Source organism: Anas acuta, chromosome 2, assembly GCF_963932015.1.
Source record: "Anas acuta chromosome 2, bAnaAcu1.1, whole genome shotgun sequence".
NCBI classification, from domain to species: domain Eukaryota; kingdom Metazoa; phylum Chordata; class Aves; order Anseriformes; family Anatidae; genus Anas; species Anas acuta.
The window spans coordinates 12,098,819-12,119,975 of NC_088980.1; positions in this window are offsets into that span (position 1 = coordinate 12,098,819).

The following is a 21,157-nucleotide window of genomic DNA, read 5'->3' on the forward strand; positions in this document are numbered from 1 at the left end:
CTTGAAAGCAACAGCCTGAGAGGAAAAAGAGGAAGGAGCAATGCTGCTTATAAATGAGATAATAACCAAGCTGGAAGCTCTGGATGAAATCAGCCATTACATAGCATTTTATTCTATGCTTGGATGCACTAAGTCTCTGATCAGTCTTTCTCTGTTGGCTGGTGAAGTCCAGCTCCTCATCACTCCTTTAAGAGATTCAACATTCCTCTTAGATCTAAGTAGTCAGAAATGTCAGTTAGTTTACTAGAGCTCCACACCCCTATTTATGCTTTTAACTTGTGTCATTTTATACAATTCCTATTCATACTTCGTGGTGGTTTTACCCAGTCAGACAGCTGAGCTCCATGACAACTGCTCTCTTACTCCCCCTCTCAGAAGGAAATGGGGAGAAAATACTATGAAGAGAGCTCAAGGACAGGGGGATCACTAATTATTGTGACAGGCAAAACAGACTCATTGCAGGGAGATTAGAGAAATGTATTGCCTATTATTAATACAAACTAGAGAAGTGGGAAACAAAGAAAACAAACTAAAAACGTCTTCCCCCCATCCACGCTCATCTACCTCCTCCCCCTAGGCAGCACAGGGGTATGGGAATGGGGGCTGTGGTCAGTCCACAACACTGTGTTTCTAATGGTCCTTCACGGCCACTCTCTGCTCCCTTTCCAACTTCAGATCCCTCCCGCGGGATGCCATCCTTCCTTGGAAACTGATCCTGTGGGGGCTGCCCACAGGCAGTAGCTCTTCAAGCACTGCTCCTGCACAGCTCTGTACCATGGGGTCCATCCCCCAGGAGCAAACTGGTCCAGCACGGGTCCCCCATGGGTAGGCGGCAGCTCCCCCCACACCCCCTTCTCCTGTGTGGGCTCCTCTCCACAGGCTGCAGCTCCGGCCTGGGGCCTGCTCCTGCGGGGGTTCTCCATGGGCCACAGCCTCCCCCAGGCCACATCCACCTGCTCCACCGGGGGCTCCTCCACGGGCTGCAGCGTGGAGATCTGCTCCATGTGGGACCCATGGGCTGCAGGGGGACAGCCTGCTCCACCAGGGGCCTCTCCACAGGCCACAGGGGAACTGCTGCTGCGTGCCTGGAGCACCTCCTCCCCTCCTTCCTACTGGGGCCTGCAAGGCTGCTTCTCACTCCTCGCCCTCCCAGCTGCTTTTCTGCAGCAGGTTTTTCCCTTTTTAAAATCTGCTCTCACAGAGGCGCAAACAAAATCACCTGCTGGCTTGGCTGTGGCCAGAAGTGGGTCCCTTTGGAGCCGGCTGGAACTAGCTCTGCTCTAGCATGAGGCAGGTGTTGGGCTCTTCTCACAGAAGTCACCCCTGCAGCCCCATGCTACCAAAACTTTGCCACGTGAATCCTCTACGTGCCTCCTAGATGCTAGCTGTCATGGATTTAGGTAGTGAAAATGCATCAAGCAATGCAGAAGTTTTCTCCTTTATACAATGTCATACTGCATAACACAGCCACAGTAGGTATAGCACAACTGGTTAATTGGAAGTATGACCTGAACTGCACCGAACTTGGAATATGAGATGGTCCATGCAGGAAATTCCTTGGGGATAGCTATAACTGGAAGTGGGTACAGTTGGGCCTTTTCCTCAGTGCAGGTTAGGATGATTCCAAAATAAAGGAAGCTAGAGGAAATTACACAGGCAGAGAGAATTTATGGGAAATAAATTATGACACTTGGTAGCAAATTCAAAAAACATTTTGATTTATATGAAAGAAGTGGGCATAGTTCTGATTTAAACTTTTCCTTTCACCTGATGTCTGTATATTGTTCCTTTTATTTCTTTTTGAAGGTCAAAACTGACCCTGCTTCGATGGAGAGATTGGAGCATCGGCTTCACGAGGAACCTTTATACCTGAATTATTCAAAGATAATTCTGTGTTTGTCCTAAATATTTTGAATTGTCAGTTGCACCAGATGTTGAAAGACTGTACTGACTACCACCCAGACAGGACAAGTTTTCACTTTTCATCTTTTTCACTGGTCCCACTCCTATCGCCAAGGACATCACCAGCAGTCCAGCAAATTACTGATGTTCCTAGTATAACTGGTCCTCACTCTTTCTCACATGAGGCAGAGTCCAGTTGTGTTTAACCATCTCTCTCAGTCCAGATACACTCCTTTTCAACAACATTTTATTGTATCACTCACATCACTGCTCAGTAAAAAAAAAAAAAAAAAAAAAAAAAAAGTTGCTACTACATGAACAGAAATAATTTCTGAACCTCATGAGAAAACATCACTAATAATGAGTGGTGAGTGAACTGGTGAACTGCTTAGCCAGACATTGCAGCCTGACAAAACATGCCTGAAATGTGTAACTGAGGTGGAAACTGTATGCACTGTAACCAGGAAAGGTGTTCTCAAGATTTAATCTATTCTGCAGCACACTGAGTGTTCAGAGAGTTTCTGTAACACTTTCACATTCTTAAGCTTTTTTTTTTTTCCATAAACAGGCAATCAGATCTTGGCAACCAACACACCAGAAGGGTCTGAAAATGTCTTGTGCAGCCCACAAATAGTTAAATAAAATAGCCCACAAAATAGTTATGGATGCACAAGGAAGACTAACTCATACAGTGTACCCAAGTCCCTCTTACAGACCAACGGTAAGTTGATCTGTTACTAACAGCCCCATCAGAAAAACTCCAAGTAATTTTGCTGAAATGAAATAAGGCCCTAAAGATTCCTAATCCAACTTTAGCCTAAGGCTGTTTCTTTTCTCCAGCTTTTCATACCAGTAGGAACCATTCATTTTACCCTTCTCAACTAAAACAACACATGAAAGAGCTGTAAATCAAGTTCCCTTCAGATATATTTCCATTGAAAAGAATCTCCCTGTATTATAATGTCATGGAAGAAGACTATGCAATATGAGCTTATATACAAATATGTTTTGTATATTGGCTAAAGTGTCCATGAAAAAAAAAAAAAGTTAAAGTTCAAACAATTTTGAGAAGTGATTCATTTCTGTTGTGTTCAAAATGTCTTCTACCTGTGCCGTTGTTACAAAAACAGAGGGAAATGAGGCTCCAATGTATTATTTGAATGGAAATAAATTAATTCAGAATTTTCTTCCATTCAAGATAGTAATTGATTAACTTTAAGAAAAAACAAACAAACAAACAAACAAACAATTATTCAACCCATCTAGCAAAGTTCTTCCACGCAGTATTCCTTCTAAAAAGATACATTCTTTATTACAATTCACACAGTAACACGAATAAAATCAAATCAGCTTGCATGAACATATACAGAAACATACTTTTTTTTTTTTTACTTTTTTTTTTCCAAATAGGGAAACAGAAGAAAGATGACCTGAGGCTTGCCTCATATAGCAGGCATCTCTGAGTAACATTAAAACTCATTGTTTTAAGAGTTGTGTTCTGTGGCCCTCTAACAGTACTTAATGGCCAGACAACAGACCTAATTTAGTCAACTGCTTACAGATTTACTATTAAAGCCATATGGCATTTTCTCTCTCTTGCCTTAAATGAAGGAGACTTTTTGCTTGAAAACAAACAAACAAACAAAAAGTGTGCTTTTTCAAATCAAGTTTTTAGAAAAGAGAGTTGACCTTTCCTTAAAAATAAAAGTTATTTTTAATATTTTATGTAGAAAGCTTATTACAACATTATTTTTTCTCGTAGTAAAAAATTCACTCTTGAAATTGATATCAAAAAAATGAGAAAAATTTCAATATGTGCCAGTAATTTTTGTTAAAGCTTAAAGTGTAGAAACTGAGTTCAGTTTTAAAAGCACTAAACAATACATCTGTCAAATTTATTTGGTTCTATTTCTGAATCCCTGTCCATGCATTAATAAATTGCCTTAGCCAAATACTTTTTTTTATTATTATTATTATTATTATTATTATTATTATTATTATTATTATTATTATTATTATTATTATTTCTAAAAAGAACACTAGGTTATTATCGTTGTTAAACCCTTATATTATTCCCATCATTTCCTTGTGCTTTTATAGTTCATTCCTAAATGCCCTCACATATGTAAGTATTTTATTCTCTTTGGTGTCAGTGGAGATTATGTGTGTTTTTGTGAAGGAGCTGTTTAAAAAATCTGTGAAAAAGGCTCCTTTGGAGAATTTTGAAAGATTTTTCAGAAGGTTACTTTCTGGATTTTGTGGCCATATTACTGCCTGTGCAGGTATCAGAAATATTGCAGAAATCATCTGATAGTTCAGCTGTTTATATATTATTATTATTATTATTATTATTATTATTATTATTATTATTATTATTATTATTATTATTATTATTATTATTATTATTATTATTATTATTACATTTTATTTTTATTTATTTATTGCGAAGTTAAATTTCTAGTTGGGAAGTATGTGGGAAATGAGGTTCCATGGTGCTTCAGATAGTCCCTTCCTCCTATACATTCCTATAAATTTATTTCTGAGTTCCATGTGTGAGGAAATTTGTCAGAACAGAAATGGTTTACCCAAAATAACATGGGACATTCAGTCTGCAGAATCCATGTTGCTAAGTAAAAGACTTGTCTCATACATCTATCTATAGCTGAGTTTCACAGCATACCTCACATGTCATTACTCAAAAGCATGGTTGCACATTCTCAGACACATGCCAGAAAATACCGGTACCAACTGTTTTCTTTAGATTTTTTTGATCCGAGCACACTCCACTGACAGATCCAGTTGATAGAACTAAAAATCTTCCCAGGAGTTACATCCATCTAGTGTCATCTCTGCTGTCAGCCACTGGGGACTGGTATGCTTTCTCTACATGTGTAGAGGATCAGGGAACACATCTCCCTGTCCTTCAGTACCCAAAAAAGCACACAGCAGAAAGGCAGGAACATGAAACAAAGAAGTCTGAAAAACAGATTCTCTATTTGTGTTGAAAAGGAGAAAAAAAAACAAAAAAAAAAAAACAAATCAAGAAGCTGGATGGCAATCTTTCTTCTATGTTTTAAGTTTACAGGCATTTTCAGATGTCAAGCTGTTCTGTAAGTTGACAGACGATAGCTTAAGGTTACCTAGGAAACTCCAACAGTGATGATATTCTGGGCAGTCTTAATAAACGTTATTTAAATTAAAAAAGATTTCCACTCTTTTATGTGTGCAATTATGCTAATTAAATTGAAAGAGAACTCTGACATTTCCAATTAGCATTTAGCACAAAAGGTATATATGCAAATATAACAGAAGGTAAATACTGATTTGAAAAACCAAAATACATAGTGTAGTATCATACTGCAGAAGCACAATTAGACAGAACATTATTGTCAAACTTTTCTTATCCAAAATAAAAGTTGTTTTTAATGTATAGCAGTTGCTGAGAGTCTATGTAAAACATCTGAAAATAAAAGCAAACCTTCCAGAGATGATCCAAGCAAATGCATTAAAACATATTCAAGATTGTGATGTAGTGCACTGTGTTTCAAAAAAGGTAGATTTGTTGTTGTTGTTCCTGTTCTTGGTCTGAAATTATTTTTCAAAGCAACTGATATTTAAATTAATAAATCATATATACTATTTGGGAAAAGGGAGGGGAGAGTTAGCCTTTTTTGGAAATGTTCTGTAACTTCTTTAAAATTCTGACAGTATACTGAGGCTTTTCAGTTATTGAAATGATAAAAAATACAGTGAAATCCTGTTGATCCTACTGTAAAAAAGCTTGCAGAGGAAGACCATCTGGTTCACTCTGGTCACTGATTTGTGACACTACACTGCCAGACTAGCAGAGAAAATCATGGCCAGATCACCAGTGGTGGATCTAGTGTAATAATTTTAGAAGTTAGTTAGATGCTTTTGCTGACCTTTAGAGCATGGCATGCTCCTGGTGTGCAGACTCCACCATTTCAGCTTGAACAGTGCAGTAAGGTGATTTGAGATAACTTCATTGCCCTGACATGGATCAGGAAGCACTTACAAAGTGTGATGTACATAATGATGGATAACCACTGGAGCACAACAATAGGATAATATAAACACTCCACCCTAAGTTGTTAATAGAACATTTAACATAAAGACATTTTTGCAGACGAATTTCTGGGCCAAAAGGAACCTCTTCCTTTGTTTTTGCCCACTGTAACATGTACGTTTTCATTCTGGGCTTGTCCTGCACTGCCTACCTTGCTACACTACCCACATCACCTACCCTGCTGTGGCCACCGTTAAGAATATAATTTAGAATATGCTATAATTTGTCCCAACTAATACATCTGGGAAATGTAAGATAAGGAAATAATGACCACTTTTTGATTTATATCCTCTAACATTTTTGTTTGTCCTTTAAAAGGGCTTTGCAGGAGCACTCGGATAGATTATTAGGTTTATCACGTTCCACGCTGCATGATGTTGTTAACATTTTTCACTAGTACGTAACCTAACACTGCTACCAAACAGACTGACACTTAACAGCATAGTGTTTGTTAAGTGGAACACTGAGACAGGTGGAAGAATGTTTGAGAAGCTGATATTAATTCTTCCTATCTGATATGTTTTTTAACACATTGAATGATTTTGCCATTGAACCCACAGGGGTCTTATTTTATGAGTCACCACTAGCCAAGAAATCTCATTTCTAAAAGACTAGAACCAAAACTGTTGCAGAAACCCAAGAACATGTACTCAAATGTTTTCCTATTGGAAAGCAAATGCTCTCACAATAAAAGGACAGAGAAATTGAAAGGACAGCATGGTGCAAAGGGAGAAGTCAAACCTCTGCTTTCCACTTAGGTAGTATATGAGAGATTTTGTGAACTAGATTTTGTTCTTTTTGATGATATGTTGGTGGCTTGACACAGTGCAATCACTTTTTTTTTTTTTTTATAAGTATGAGCTTTTATTGCAGTTAAAACATCTCCTTGGTGATCTTGATGATGCTGTCATAGAACTGCCAAACAGATGATGAGCTGGTGATTGTCTTCAGCGGACTTAGTGGGATTGGATTACTTGATCCATGTCTTGCATGAGTAAACATGGACCTAAGCAGCCTGCTCTAGGCATCCCTCCTTGAATAAGAGTTTGGCCTGTGTGACCCTCAGGGAATTCAACCAGCCTGTGATTCAGTAATGGCCAGGGATCTAACATCTTTTTGATAATTTGTTATATTTTTTCTGACAGGGACAGAATCAATTTTCTTTATAGCTGCTTGTATGGTACTGTTTTGGATTTTTGATTAAAATAGTGGCGATAACACACCAATGTTTTAGCTGTTGCAGAATAGTGCTCACACAGAGTCAAAGACTTTTCTGTTTCTCATGCTGCCCTGCTAGTGCAGAGGCTGGGGAGAGGACAGAACCAGGACAAAGGAATATTCCATACCACACAACATTATGATGAACAATAAAAGCTGGGGAGAAAGAAGGAGGAGAAGAGGAGGTTCAAAGTAACAGCTTTTGTCTTCCCAATTAACTCAACATGTGATGGACCTCATTTTTCTGGAAATGGCTGAACATCTATCTGTTGATGGGAAGTAGTGAGTGAATTTCTTATTTTCCTTTGCTTGTGGGTGAAGCTCTTGCTTTACATATTTGTCTTTATCACAGCCCAGGATCTTTCTCACTTTTGCCTTTCCACTTCTATTCACTATTACATTGGTGCGAAGTGGGCAAGTAGTTGTTTAGGACTCAGCTGCCTGCTGGAGTTAAACCATAGCACTGGCAATTATAGAATGTTGATCAGAAAACTAATTAAGCTACCCATCTACAAAGCAAAGCAAAACAAAACATGTTTTCACATGGTTTTAAATGAAGGAGAGTAACAGTGCACTACAAATTATCAAACTTCATTTAAAAAAATGAAAATTTTTGTTAATGAACAATAAAACTCTAGATTTGTTTGTCAGTTTGCTTGAGAAGCCAGAAGAGGGTTCTCTCTTTAACCCTGTCATATCATAAGCCTGAAGGGTTTTTCAGCATGAAGGACACACATTTCTGTGTGGCGAGGATATCACCTCACCACATTTAAACTGGCTTAAACTGCAACAAAGGAGATTTAGGTTAGACATCAGAACAAACTCATGCATGGGAGGAGCCTGCTCAGGGAAGCTGTGGATTCTATAATGTGAGAGCTTTCTAAAACAAAGTAGGAGTATCTATCAGAAATGACATAGCTGTTCAGCTGTTCAGCTTTTAGCAGGGACAAAGAAATACATTTTCCAGCTCCTTTACAGATTTTCTAATTCTAAGATTTCCTAGAATAAATAAATAATAATAACAATAATATTTTGCTATATTGCTTGCAATGTAGACCTCAGTCAACAGTAATAATTTAATTTAAAAACATTGAAATTATTCCTTTTACTGGAAAAGAAAATAAAGTAAGTTCTGGAAACAAAACTCTTAGCCTCTAAAATTTGTAGCTGAACTGTGAACAATAGCAATAAACTTGGAAAAAGGGAGGTAAGTACTTACGCATGGTATGGTTTCTTGTCTTCAGCCCACAATGTGGGAGCATCTGGAGGAAGAAACATTTGATTACCTTTGTGAAGACTTTGTTCTTGTTGTTGTTGTTGTTGTTCCTACCTTTGTACTGGACTATGAAAAATTATATATTTATACATATCTGCTGTATCAATGTTGATCTGATGAAGGGTTGATTCGTTTTCCTAGCAAAACTAGAAATAGTTGAGAAAAGGTGGAGAGAGATTATAAGCATCCTTGTTACATGTTACAGAAGTTATACATTGTAAGAAAGGAGTCTGAGGTTACACATTAGAGAAAAGCTTATCTAATTTCTAATCTTTCTGATACATAATTTTGGACATTTTCCTAACATGAGATCTTTTAAGACTGGATTAGGCAAATATCTGTTGACAACATTAGAGACCCTGCCTGAGGGCAAAAAGGTAGACAAATAGCCTTTTTAAGTCTCTTTCAGCAACATTTCTGTTAGTATTTTGGATTTACTGACTAACTAGTTATTGTTTCCCATGGAGAAAAAAAAAATACACTTCAAATTGCACTTTAATCCTGGATTATAAATCAGTCTAAGGTAAATTAAAAGTTTTTTGCTGAAAAAGTTTGGACACTACTGCAGGTTTTTCTTTCATTAGTAATAAGAGAAATATATTGGTATACAGCATTTGCTGTAAGCTAAAGAAATTAGCTACTAAAATTTAATAACATAATTAAGCAATAGTCCCTGGTGTTGATGTCTCTGTTATGAGATAATAGATGGCAAGGAGATTTATTTATATTGAATCTATATTTAACAGCACATAAAGATGCAACATCCAAAAACTTTGTGGTAGCACCACAGGGGGGTTTATTTTTCTGGAACCGCAAGGAATGTTCTCTGTTTTTTGTTTTAATTCAAGTTTCAATAATTACTCTGATGTTTCTGTTGCTTGAAGTTCTATGTTTTATGTTTTAAGCCTAGGTGCCATCAGGACATGAAATCATACCAGGACAATATATAGCTCCTCCCAAGTTGTTCATGACAGCCCATAGTGCAGAAATCTCAATGGAGCTCTCAGCAATGAGTCTGAAAAGTCAGGCAAATTGATGGGACCTCATGTATTTTATACAATCCGAATTTTTTTTTTTTTAGCAGCAACCATGCCTTAAAAGCAAAATTTGAAAAAAAAGCTTCTGTCTCAAAAGAGGAGACCTAGGATACCTAGGGATTTTTGTTTTAATTATTTTTGGATATTTTTGGATCATCCTAAGGAGGATCAAGTTCTTGAAAGCCCTGATGTGCTGCTTTATTGTATTTTTCATAATAATTAATAATGATAATAATGGTGTTGTAAAATCTGCCTCCTTGGAAATATTGTTATTTTAAAATCTTCACTATATTTGGATTAGCAGCAAGGCCATAAATATCCTTAATAATTGAGAGGGTGGAACATAAAGAGTATACAAATGAGTATACATAACCTATCCTAAAGGCAGTCTAGTTGGATTGAAATCATAGAATCATAGACTCATTTAAGTTGGAAAAGACCCTTAAGATCATCAAGTCCAATCATCCACATAACTACAAGGAACACCATGAAATCATGTCCCTTAGGACCACATACATTTTTCTTAAATACCTCCAAGGATAACAAATCCACCAGTTCCCTGGGCAGCCTGTTCCACTGCTTGACCACCCTCTCACTGAAGAAATTCCTCCTAAGGTCCAATCTAAAACTCCCTTGGTAAAACTTGAGACCATTTCCTCATGCCCTATCACTTATCAACTGAGACAAGAGACTAATACCCTCCTCATTGTAACTATCTTTCAGGGAGTTGTAGGGGGCAATGACATCTCCCCTCAGCCTCCTTTTCTCCAGACAAAACAACCCCAAATCCCTCAGCCATTCCTCACGTCTTGTTTTCTACTCCCTCCACCAGCTTTCCTTGCTGTTCTCTGAACACATTCCAGTAGCTCAATGTCCTTCTTGTAGTGAGCGGCACAAAAGTAAACACAGTGCTCGAGGTGAAGTCTCAACAGAGCTGAATTTGGGACAATCACTTCCCCGTCCTCCTGGCCACATTATTTCTGATGCAAACCAGGATGACATCAATCTTCTTGTTCACCTGTGCACACAGATGGTTTTAGTTCAGCCACCTGCCACCCGGCACCCCAGGTCCTTTTCTGCTGGTCAACTCTTCAGCATGCCTGTGCTACTGCATGGGGTTGTTATGACCCACATCCCAAGAACACTTATAATGTACAGGACCTGGCATTTAGTCATGTTGAACACCATATAATTAGATGCACTCCATCAATTCAGCCCTCTGCAGGGATTCGTCTGCTCATATTTAAACAACTATGAAAGGTTTTGTTAAAAGTAAACAGTCCAGAAGCCAAGACAAAGTCCCCTCGATTTTGTTTCTCTTGCAGCAGCCTGGCTGTGAGATCTCTGGCAGGTGTGGGATGTCCTGCCTCCTTTAAGAAAGACTGAGTGTGTTTGACAGCTGGAGTCAAGGTTGGGGAAAGACAGAGTTGAGGCAGCTGGTGGCATTACTGCAGGCAGACTGACTTCTGGAAGAAGAAATGTTCTACCTACACCAATCTCATTGACAAAATGATGTATTCCAGCTAAAGAACGTTTCCATAGAATCACTTCAGCCATCTAATTTTCTTGAATCCATTCACTGGGCTCCTTTTCAATCACATGCCACTTGAAGTCCCAAGAAGGCTTATAATCAAACATATACACTGCTCAGGTGAAATGCAGCACATATAAAATCAAAAGACAACGAGCTATGCAAAGTTTGATTTTTATCCTTTTAATTGATATCTACGGAAGTTGTTTAGCTCCATGCCTAAATACATGTATAGATAGTTTATATCCTTTATTATTATTATTGCTATTTTAAAGTAATTAAAAGGAGGATTTAGTGGTATAAGTTTCTGCAATAGTCTTCCAATACACATTCAGGAGGCAAAGCTCTAATTTCTTGTCCAGAGACATGGTAAGAGTTTGTACAGAGCTTTATGATGTGATAAATATATCTGATAAATAGATGTGGGATGATTTTATTCTTAAACTCTTCATAAATTGCTTAATTCCATCTGGACCTGTGATAAATGAGTGGGTGTAATGATCTTATTATTAAGGTAAGGTAATTATTTTCTACGGGATTTCATTTTTTTGTTTGATATGTGTATTTTCTTCACCATTATCTGTCACCATTATACCACGGTGACAGAAGCTGTGATATGGAAAGGCAACAGTGCCGATGTCAGGCAGAAGATACAAGTAATGAAGTATTTCTGTCTAGGAAAAGCCATTTTTCAAGGTGTATATATGAATAATCCAGTGGCAAAAACAATTACCCTCTCAATATTTGCAGCAGCATATGTAAATTGCATCTAAATAATTGACAAAAGTACATTATAAAATCAATTGGAATTACAAATCCTTAGTGTAGGGAAAAGGCCTCAAAGGAAAACAAAGTTCATTCTATCTCATAAAATAAAAAATAATTTGGTATTTTCAGATGCATTTTTTTTTAACATTTCTTTGTTTCCTCAATAGACAGACAAAAATAATTACAGATATGTATTCCAAATCCTCTCATGTTACTCGTTTTAATAACAGGAGATACAGTGGCATACCTTCCAATTATTAACTGCCTTGACTTTATCATTTCGTTTTCATGCTGAGCAATATTTTGCTGCATGATTGCTAAAGGCAAAATAGAGCAATATTTTTAACAGCATGTACCAACTTAACTGTAATATTCAGCAGCCAAAGGGTCATTCAGAAGAGATGCCTTTGTAAAAATATAAATTAGTAAGAATTGGTTTATTATGATAATGTCCTTTCTAGGGAAAAAAAAAAAAAAAAAAAAAAAGCTTTACATTTGTTAGACACATGAGCATAGGAAGATATCACTTCAAGTGAATAAGAAATATCTTCTGTAAAAATATTTCCCTATATTATCAGTTCATTCAATTCCAGAAGGGTGGCCGGCACTGGGCTCTATCTCAGACAAAGGATGTGGGAAAAAATAGCAGAAAATCTGTGAAGACAGAAAGTCCAAGAACATTCTGGTAATCTAGATATTAAAGAATCCCTTTTATCTTAATCTGATACCTGAAAATTGTGTGTGCCTGATAGGCCTAACAAACTGAACGTAGGAAATATACCTATGTCATTCAACCATTTTGTCAAAATAGCAAAAACTGTTTGTTCAGAGAAATTTGAGGTCTCTGCTATATATATAAAGATTTAGTAAAAATATTTTTTGACACCGTCTCCCACAGCATTCTCCTCAAGAAACTGGCTGCTCTTGGCTTGGACTGGCGCACGCTTCGTTGGGTTAGAAACTGGCTGGATAGCCGGGCCCAAAGAGTTGTGGTAAATGGAGCCAAGTCCAGTTGGAGGCTGGTCACTAGTGGCGTCCCCCAGGGCTCGGTGCTGGGGCCGGTCCTCTTTAACATCTTCATCAATGATCTGGATGACGGCATTGAGTGCACCCTCAGTAAGTTTGCAGATGACACCAAGCTAGGTGCGTGTGTCGATCTGCTCAAGGGTAGGAAGGTTCTGCAGGAGGATCTGGATAGGCTGCACCGATGGGCTGAGGTCAACTGTATGAAGTTCAACAAGGCCAAGTGCCGGGTCCTGCACCTGGGGTACAATAACCCCAAGCAGAACTACAGGCTGGGAGAGGAATGGTTGGAGAGCTGCCAGGCAGAGAAGGACCTGGGAGTGATGGTTGATAGTCGGCTGAATATGAGCCAGCAGTGTGCTCAGGTGGCCAAGAAGGCCAACGGCATCCTGGCTTGTATCAGAAACAGTGTGACCAGCAGGGCTAGGGAGGTGATCGTCCCCCTGTACTCGGCTCTGGTGAGGCCGCACCTCGAGTACTGTGTTCAGTTTTGGGCCCCTCGCTACAAGAAGGACATCGAGGTGCTTGAGCGGGTCCAAAGAAGGGCGACAAAGCTGGTGAGGGGCCTGGAGAGCAAGTCCTATGAGGAGCGGCTGAAGGAGCTGGGCTTGTTCAGCCTAGAGAAGAGGAGGCTCAGGGGTGACCTTATTGCTCTGTATAAGTACATTAAAGGAGGCTGTAGCGAGGTGGGGGTTGGTCTGTTCTCCCATGTGCCTGGTGACAGGACGAGGGGGAATGGGCTAAAGTTACGCCAGGGGAGTTTTAGGTTAGATGTTAGGAAGAATTTCTTTACTGAAAGGGTTGTTAGGCACTGGAACGGGCTGCCCAGGGAGGTGGTGGAGTCACCATCCCTGGAAGTCTTCAAAAGATGTTTAGATGTAGAGCTTAGGGATATGGTTTAGTGGGGACTGTTAGTGTTAGGTTAGAGGTTGGACTTGATGATCTTGAGGTCTCTTCCAACCTAGAAATTCTGTGATTCTGTGATTCTGTGATTTTTATCCATGCAGGTAGCTTCTTAATCACCAAAGGATGCTTTCTCACTGTGCTGTAAAAATCTTTCATCTGATAGATGACTATATGGATCAGTTTTTCTCTAGGAATACTGGACCCCTCAGTTTCTGTTCCATTAAAGCCAGTCCTGGAAGTCAAATGTATACAAGGAAATTCCATCAATATCTCATGTGTTTTTCCCAACCTTATAAATTATCTGTTTCCAACTGTGTTTACAGACTTTTACAGAAATTTCTTATAAATTTAATATATCTAGTGTCAGCTTTCTCCCTGTCTACTAGAAAGTGGAACCTAAAAATGCAGAGGTATTTACTTCCAAAACCTGAGAGATGACTCCATACCACTCACTCTCATCACATAGGCAAGCCAAACTGCTCAGGGTCTCTATGAGAAATCAGAAGTCGGATTTCCCACACCTGAAAACATAGCATACTCACCACCATTTACACATTGTCTGTGATTTCCAAGAAGGTAAAATCATCTAATACATATAATACTATTGCTATTAGGTAACAGTAGATAAGGCTGCATTTTAAGTTAGTTAGAACTAGTTGCATGAGGTGGTTAGGAAAACCAGCTACATTGGCAATATTTACTCTACACAAGTTTCACTGGCTGAGTTCTGCACATAACACTGCACATTTTAACAGCACGGAAATCAAGTTATCCCTAGGAACACTTACATTGTGCCTTAACTCAGGATAAGCTAGAATGAATGCCTAAAAATGAAAAGTAAGTTTGCAAATTTTATAGTTTGTCAGGGTAGTCAGAATAGTTTAATTATGGCTTAAAATTGCCTCTGTAGTAGAGAATTATAGGATTGTAAAGTTTCTGAAGAGATTAAGATTTTTTTCTTGTTTGTTTGCTTGTCTGTCCTTTTCATTATTTATACCATGTTTTTCATGATAGTTATACACAGGGCTTTTCTCCAGGTGAGCTGAACACAAAAGAGGAGAATTTATTTTTCCTGATTGCATTATGCAGACCCAGAGAACACTCATAATCCACAAATGAAATCCCTGGCATGCTGATAGTGATTGGGCATTAACTGCTGATTTCAGAGTAAGGGTCCTCCTTAGCCATGTGAACCTAGCAGAGTTTATGAACCTAGACTGGAACCTGGACTGGAGTTTATGGCTCAGAGCCTGGAGACTGGGAAGAGACAAAATGTTCTTCTGCTCTTGACCTTGTACCCTTCAGTTGTTTTCTTAATTAGAAACATTGCACTGTACTGTCCAGAAACTACACAGGCTGCTAGTATCACTGTGTTCCTGTAACCTGGGGCTATTATTTTGCAGATTACACACTCTTGAAACATTCTGTATCATTATTTTTAATTATAAGAACTTTTCTGTTCTCAGTCTTTCAGAACTGTCAAAATAGGCCATGGGTATGAAATGCAGTAACCTGAGATCCATCAGTTAAACAATTCCTAATGATTAAAAAAAAAAAAAAAAAAAAAAAGAAAACAACACTTGAATAAAATTGGATCTTTCCTAATACAATCAAGCTCCAAGTGAAGGTATTATTATTTAAGTGAATGCAACTTCAGATCTTAATTATAGAAGGGTTGAGCTCTTGAACATCTTAATAACAACTGCTGTTTTCTAAACTTTTTAAGGAGAATAAGATTGCCTACTGATCAGAAATAAACATTTGGAAGACTTGGAGAAAGCATAAAAGAAATAAAAATCGATGTTACCCTAAAATATCCCATTCTAGATATCCCAAATTGAGGGAATGTTACATGTTGTTATTATTATTATTATATTATTCTAGAAATTGAGAGCTGAGGTTTTTATACATTATGTATAGCAAGAAGCTAATCTTTTCCAGATTGCATTCATAAAAAAACAGAAGATTATTACATAAAAATTCAGCAAAGATGAAAACTCTCTATTCATTTTTATAATTACAAAGTACAAGTTTTATTTTTGCAGATTTTCAGTTTGCAAGATATATGTTATATTTATATGTTATTACACATTATTATACATATGATATTGTATATGTTGTTTAGACCCTTCACATTTCTTAATGAGGGCTTTTTAAACCTAATGTTTTTCAATCCTTTTTAAACCTAAAGTAAAAGTATAGATTTTAAATATATTCTCTGCTAGTGTTGATCTCACTGTATTCCATTATGTCAGAAAAATGTTTTTTGGGGTTCCCTTCCTTTGGCTCCTCTTCAATGACAAGATAAGATGTAATTTCCATTGAATTGCAGGTCTATGGGAGCAGACAAATTGGCTTTAATCTTCTAACAGTTCTGCACATACAGAGAAGCCTCCTGTCCCACAAACAATAATAGAGTATTTAATATTTGTTCTAAGAATTCTGGTTGGTATGTTTTAGATTTTTGAGGTCATCTCCAGAGAGGCAATCATATACTTTCCTGAGCCAATGGACCAACACTGCATGTGTCATGCAATGTGCATTCTCTTGATACGAGGTCTGAAAGAGATCCTGCAATGTCAGTAAAACACATACAAATAGCACACTTAACAATGTTTCCATAATATTACTTGTGAAAAAGATTTATAGCCTATATTGCTTGATAGCCTACCTTATGTTCATGCTTTTTCTCCATTTGCTTGTCCAATAAAAGCTACAATACTTGGAATAATAAATTTGGAACAGATCTGACCTCAGCCACTTTGGATTGTCTCAGCTCATTTCAACAGGAACACAGGGAATCACCATCAAGGATCATCCTGGGGCACCTAATACATTATTTTATATGTTTCTTTTCTAAAACAAAAACCAAACAACAACAACAACAACAAAAACACTGCTGACAGATATTTATTGACTTGATACTAAACAAATTTTAATGTGTTCCAATACCCATATAAAGTAACACAGAGACAGTAAATAGTAAGGTAATGCCCTTTTTTTGTAGTTCAAATTTGAAAGATGACAGACAAAAGAAACATTGTCAAGTCAGGACCCACACTGTCATAATAAGTAAATGTTTCTATGTGAACCTCAGAAACAGAGACCAAAAAGTAAAAATCACGTTCCTAAAGGCAGCCTGCATTTAGGACTCATTATTACTTCAACCTTTCTTGTCCAGCTATTTTGGATAACAGAAGAGGAATCTAAAAGCAACCTAGGTCTGCAAAGCTAATCCTCAAATTGAATTTTAATAGTTTGATCTCACAGAATCACAGAATCATTGAGGTTGGAAGAGACCTCCAAGATCACTGAGTCCAACCTCTGACCTAACACTAACAAGTCCTCCACTAAGCCATGTCAGTAAGCTCTACAACTAAACGTCTTTTAAAGACATCCAGGGATCCAGGGATGGTGACTCAACCACTTCCCTGGACAGCCCATTCCAATGCCTCACAACCTTCTCAGTAAAGAAGTTCTTCCTAATAGCCAACCTAAAACACCCCTGGTGCAACTTTAGCCCATTCCCCCTCATCCTGTCACCAGGCACGTGGGAGAATAGACCAACCCCAACCTATCTACAGCCTCCTTCAATGTACCTACAGAGAGCGATAAGGTCACCCCTGAGCCTTCTCTTCTCCAGGCTGAACAAACCCAGCTCCCACAGCCTCTCCTTGTAAGACTTGTTCTCCAGACTCCTCACCAGGCTTGTTACCCTTCTCTGGACTCGCTCGAGCACCTTGATGTCCTTCTTGTAGCAAGGGGCCCAAAACTGAACACACTACTTGAGGTGCGGCCTCACCAGACGATCACTTCCCTAGACCTGCTGGCCACACTGCTTCTTATACAAGCCAGGATACTGTTGGCCTTCTCGGCCACCTAAGCACACTGCTGGCTCATGTTCAGCTGACTATCCACCAATACCCCCAAGGTCCTTCTCTGCCAGGCGGCTTTCAAACCACTCATCTCCCAGCCTGTAGCACTGCTTAGGGTTGTTGCACCCCAGGTGCAGGACCCGGCACTTGGCCTTGTTGAACTTCATGCAGTTGACCTCAGCCCATCGGTGCAGCCTACCCGGATCCTCCTGCAAAGCCTTCCTACCCTCGAGCAGATCGACACACGCACCTAACTTGATGTCGTCTGCTAACTTACTGAGGGTGCACTCGATCCTCTCATCCAGATCAGCGATAAAGATATTAAAGAGAACTGGCCCCAGTATTGAGCCCTGGGGAACGCCACTAGTGACCAGCCTCCAACTGGATTTGACTCCATTCACCACAATCCTTTGGGCCTGGCTATCTAGCCAGTTTTTAACCCAATGAAGCGTACGCCAGTCCAAGCCAAGAGCAGACAGTTTCTAAAGGAGAATGCTGTGGGAAAGGTTGTCAAAAGTCTTACTGAAGTCAAGGTAAACCACATCGACAGCCTTTCCCTCATCCACTAAGTGTGTCACTTTGTCATAGAAGGAGATCAGGTTCATCATGCAGGACCTACCTTTCATGAACCCATGCTGACTGGGCCTCATCAACTGGTTGCCCCATAAGTGCCACACGATGACACTCAAGATAATCTGCTCCATGAGCTTCCCTGGCACTGAGGTCAAACTAACAGTCCTATAGTTTCCCAGGTCTACCTTCCGGCCCTTCTTGTAGATGGGTGTCACATTTGCTAGCTGCCAGTCAACTGGGATCTCCCCTGATAGCCAGGACTGCTGATAAATGATGGAAAGTAGCTTGGCCATCTCCTCCATGAGTTCTCTCATCACCCTCAGGTGGATCCCATCCAGTCCCATCGACTTGCATATGTGCTGTACTTACAAAGTGCTGTAGCAGGTCGCCAAACATTTCCTTGTGGATTGTGAGGGCCACATCCTGCTCCCCATCACCTTCCACCAGCTCAGGGTACTGGGTATCTATAGAGCAACTGGTCTTGCTGCTAAAGACTGAGGCAAAGAAGGCATTAAGCACCTCCGCCTTTTTCTCATCTTTCATCACTAAGTTTCCCCCCGCATCCAGTAAATGATGGAGATTCTCCTAGTGGGAAATCTAGCGGGGCACCTCCCCTGGTAGGCTCACTGACCAGCTGCATCAGGAAACCACACTATTCCACACTCTCCAGAAAACTCCTAGACTGCTTCCTCTGAGCTATATTGCATGTCCAGGATATGTCTGTAACAGACCCCCACCAGGATGCTTACTTTGTTGGCCTTCCCTCCAATCCTAACCTGTAGGCACTCAACCTTATAATTCCCAGACTCAGTCTTAAGTCTCACCACCACCCCTTTTATGCTGCCTGTCCCTTCTGAAGAGCCTACAGTCAGTCATTGCAGCACTCCTGTCATGAGAGTGGCCCCACCGTGTTTCAGTGGTAGCAACCAAGTCATAACTAGCCTGCAGCACTATGGCTTCCAGCACATCCTGTTTGTTACCCATGCTGTGTGCATTAGTGTAGATGCACTTCAGCTGGGCCGTTGCTTGCTCCCCTGGCCCTGACGTTGTTCTTCCTGGCACACCCCTAACGGGTCCTATCCCTTCCCTGTCCCTCTTCCTACCTAGTTTAAAGCCCTCCCAATGAGTCCTGCCAGCTCCCGTGCTAGTGTCTGTTTTCCCCTTTGAGACAGGTGGGACCCATCTGCCATTAGTGGGCCGGGTGTCAAGTAAAGCCCTCCTGTGGTCAAAAAACCACAAAATTTATGTGTTGGCACCAGCCTCTGAGCCACCTGTTTATCAGGTGGGCTTTCCAAGTCCTCTCTGTACCCATCCCTGCCATGTAGGGATGGAGAAAAGCACGACCTGTACTTGCGCTCCATCTACTATTTAATTGTAGGTAAAATAAATGTTTTCCTACTCCACAGTATTATCAGTTATTTTTCTTCCTTGCTTAAAGACTTGATACAATTATTCCTATAGATTCACTTTACATTGTAAAATTCATCAGGAAAACACAAGTTTTGGAATAATTTTCCATGAAAAGAAAAAAGCTTTATTATTTTCCTTCAACAACAACAACAAAACAAACAAACAAAAAAACACTTTCAGTCAGCATTCACTTCTGAAACTGCAGGAATGATTGGTGAGAATTGCAGACCTGCATACTATACTGTTATATATGCATGCAGGCTCTGTTCTGAAGACAGATCAGGATCATAGGCCATTATTCAGATATATACAATAAAATCAGGAGACGCAAAATCTTTTTTTTTTTCTTTTTTTTTTTTTTTCTTTTTTCTTGTAAGGTAGAATTTGTACTCTCCCTTTAAAAAAAATGAATATTTCAGAATTCCCCATCCTGGTAGTCAAATGAAATGAAAAATTCCAATAATAAAGAGTAATGAATTTATCAGATGAACTTAATATTAAACTTAATATTCATACTATATAAAACATAGGATACCCAATTCATGTTCATATCTCTATTGTTAAGTTTCCATTTACAATTCTGACCAATCTGACGTATTTGTAAACACCCACATAATACCTGAGTGTCATGAATATAACCCTAGTAATTATGAATACTAAAACTGCTACAATACCATGATTCTGTGATTATCAAATTGATTCTTATGGGAGACATACCTATTCCCCCTGTGTCAGTTACAGTTTATTTCATCTAGGATTAACACCATTTTTTATTGTTTTTTGTTTTGTTTTAAGTAGCAGATATCTTTAATCTATTTTCTAATTGATCTAACATAGTTTGATGCCTACATGTTTTCAATTTAAACAGTTATTATCATGCAATCCTGCAATAATTTTAAAGCTTCTCTCTTAATTTTCATTTATGGTGTTCCTAGGCACTTGTGGATTTGGAGCATTAACTTTTTCTTTTTTTCAGCCCCAGGGTTTTTGTTTTGTTTTGTTTTTCCACATAGTAATATATATTCTCCTGTGTTCCAATTAGGCTATTTATTATTCAAAGTTTTATATTTGCATTAGGAAGTGTAAAGATTAGGAAGTCTTGTGTGATGTAAGAAACCTATTGCACAATGTATTATGAACCAGCATGACATAGATATTTATTTTATATTTTTAAATACACAGTGAAGTTGCAAAGTTGTTTGAACTCCTGTGAATCTGTTTAAGTTGTCTTTTAGTATAGACTTTGACATTTACTCAGAGCCTTTACCTTCATTTTTCTTTGACAGACTCAAATAAAAAGCATCTGAGCTAAAAATCTGTTCTGAGCTCCCTGTAAAAGTAACAAATACCAAAAAATATATGTGATGAATACTATTTCAATCTTATCTGGTCACTTTTGTAATTTCAGGAGAAAAACAAAAATGTATGTTGTACAATGGTGATATTTAAGAGATATGAATACTGTGCTCATTAACACAGTTTGAAAATATTAGTGGACTTGTACAACTTCAGTGAAAATGTACTGATGCTTACTGATCATGGGTAGGCTTA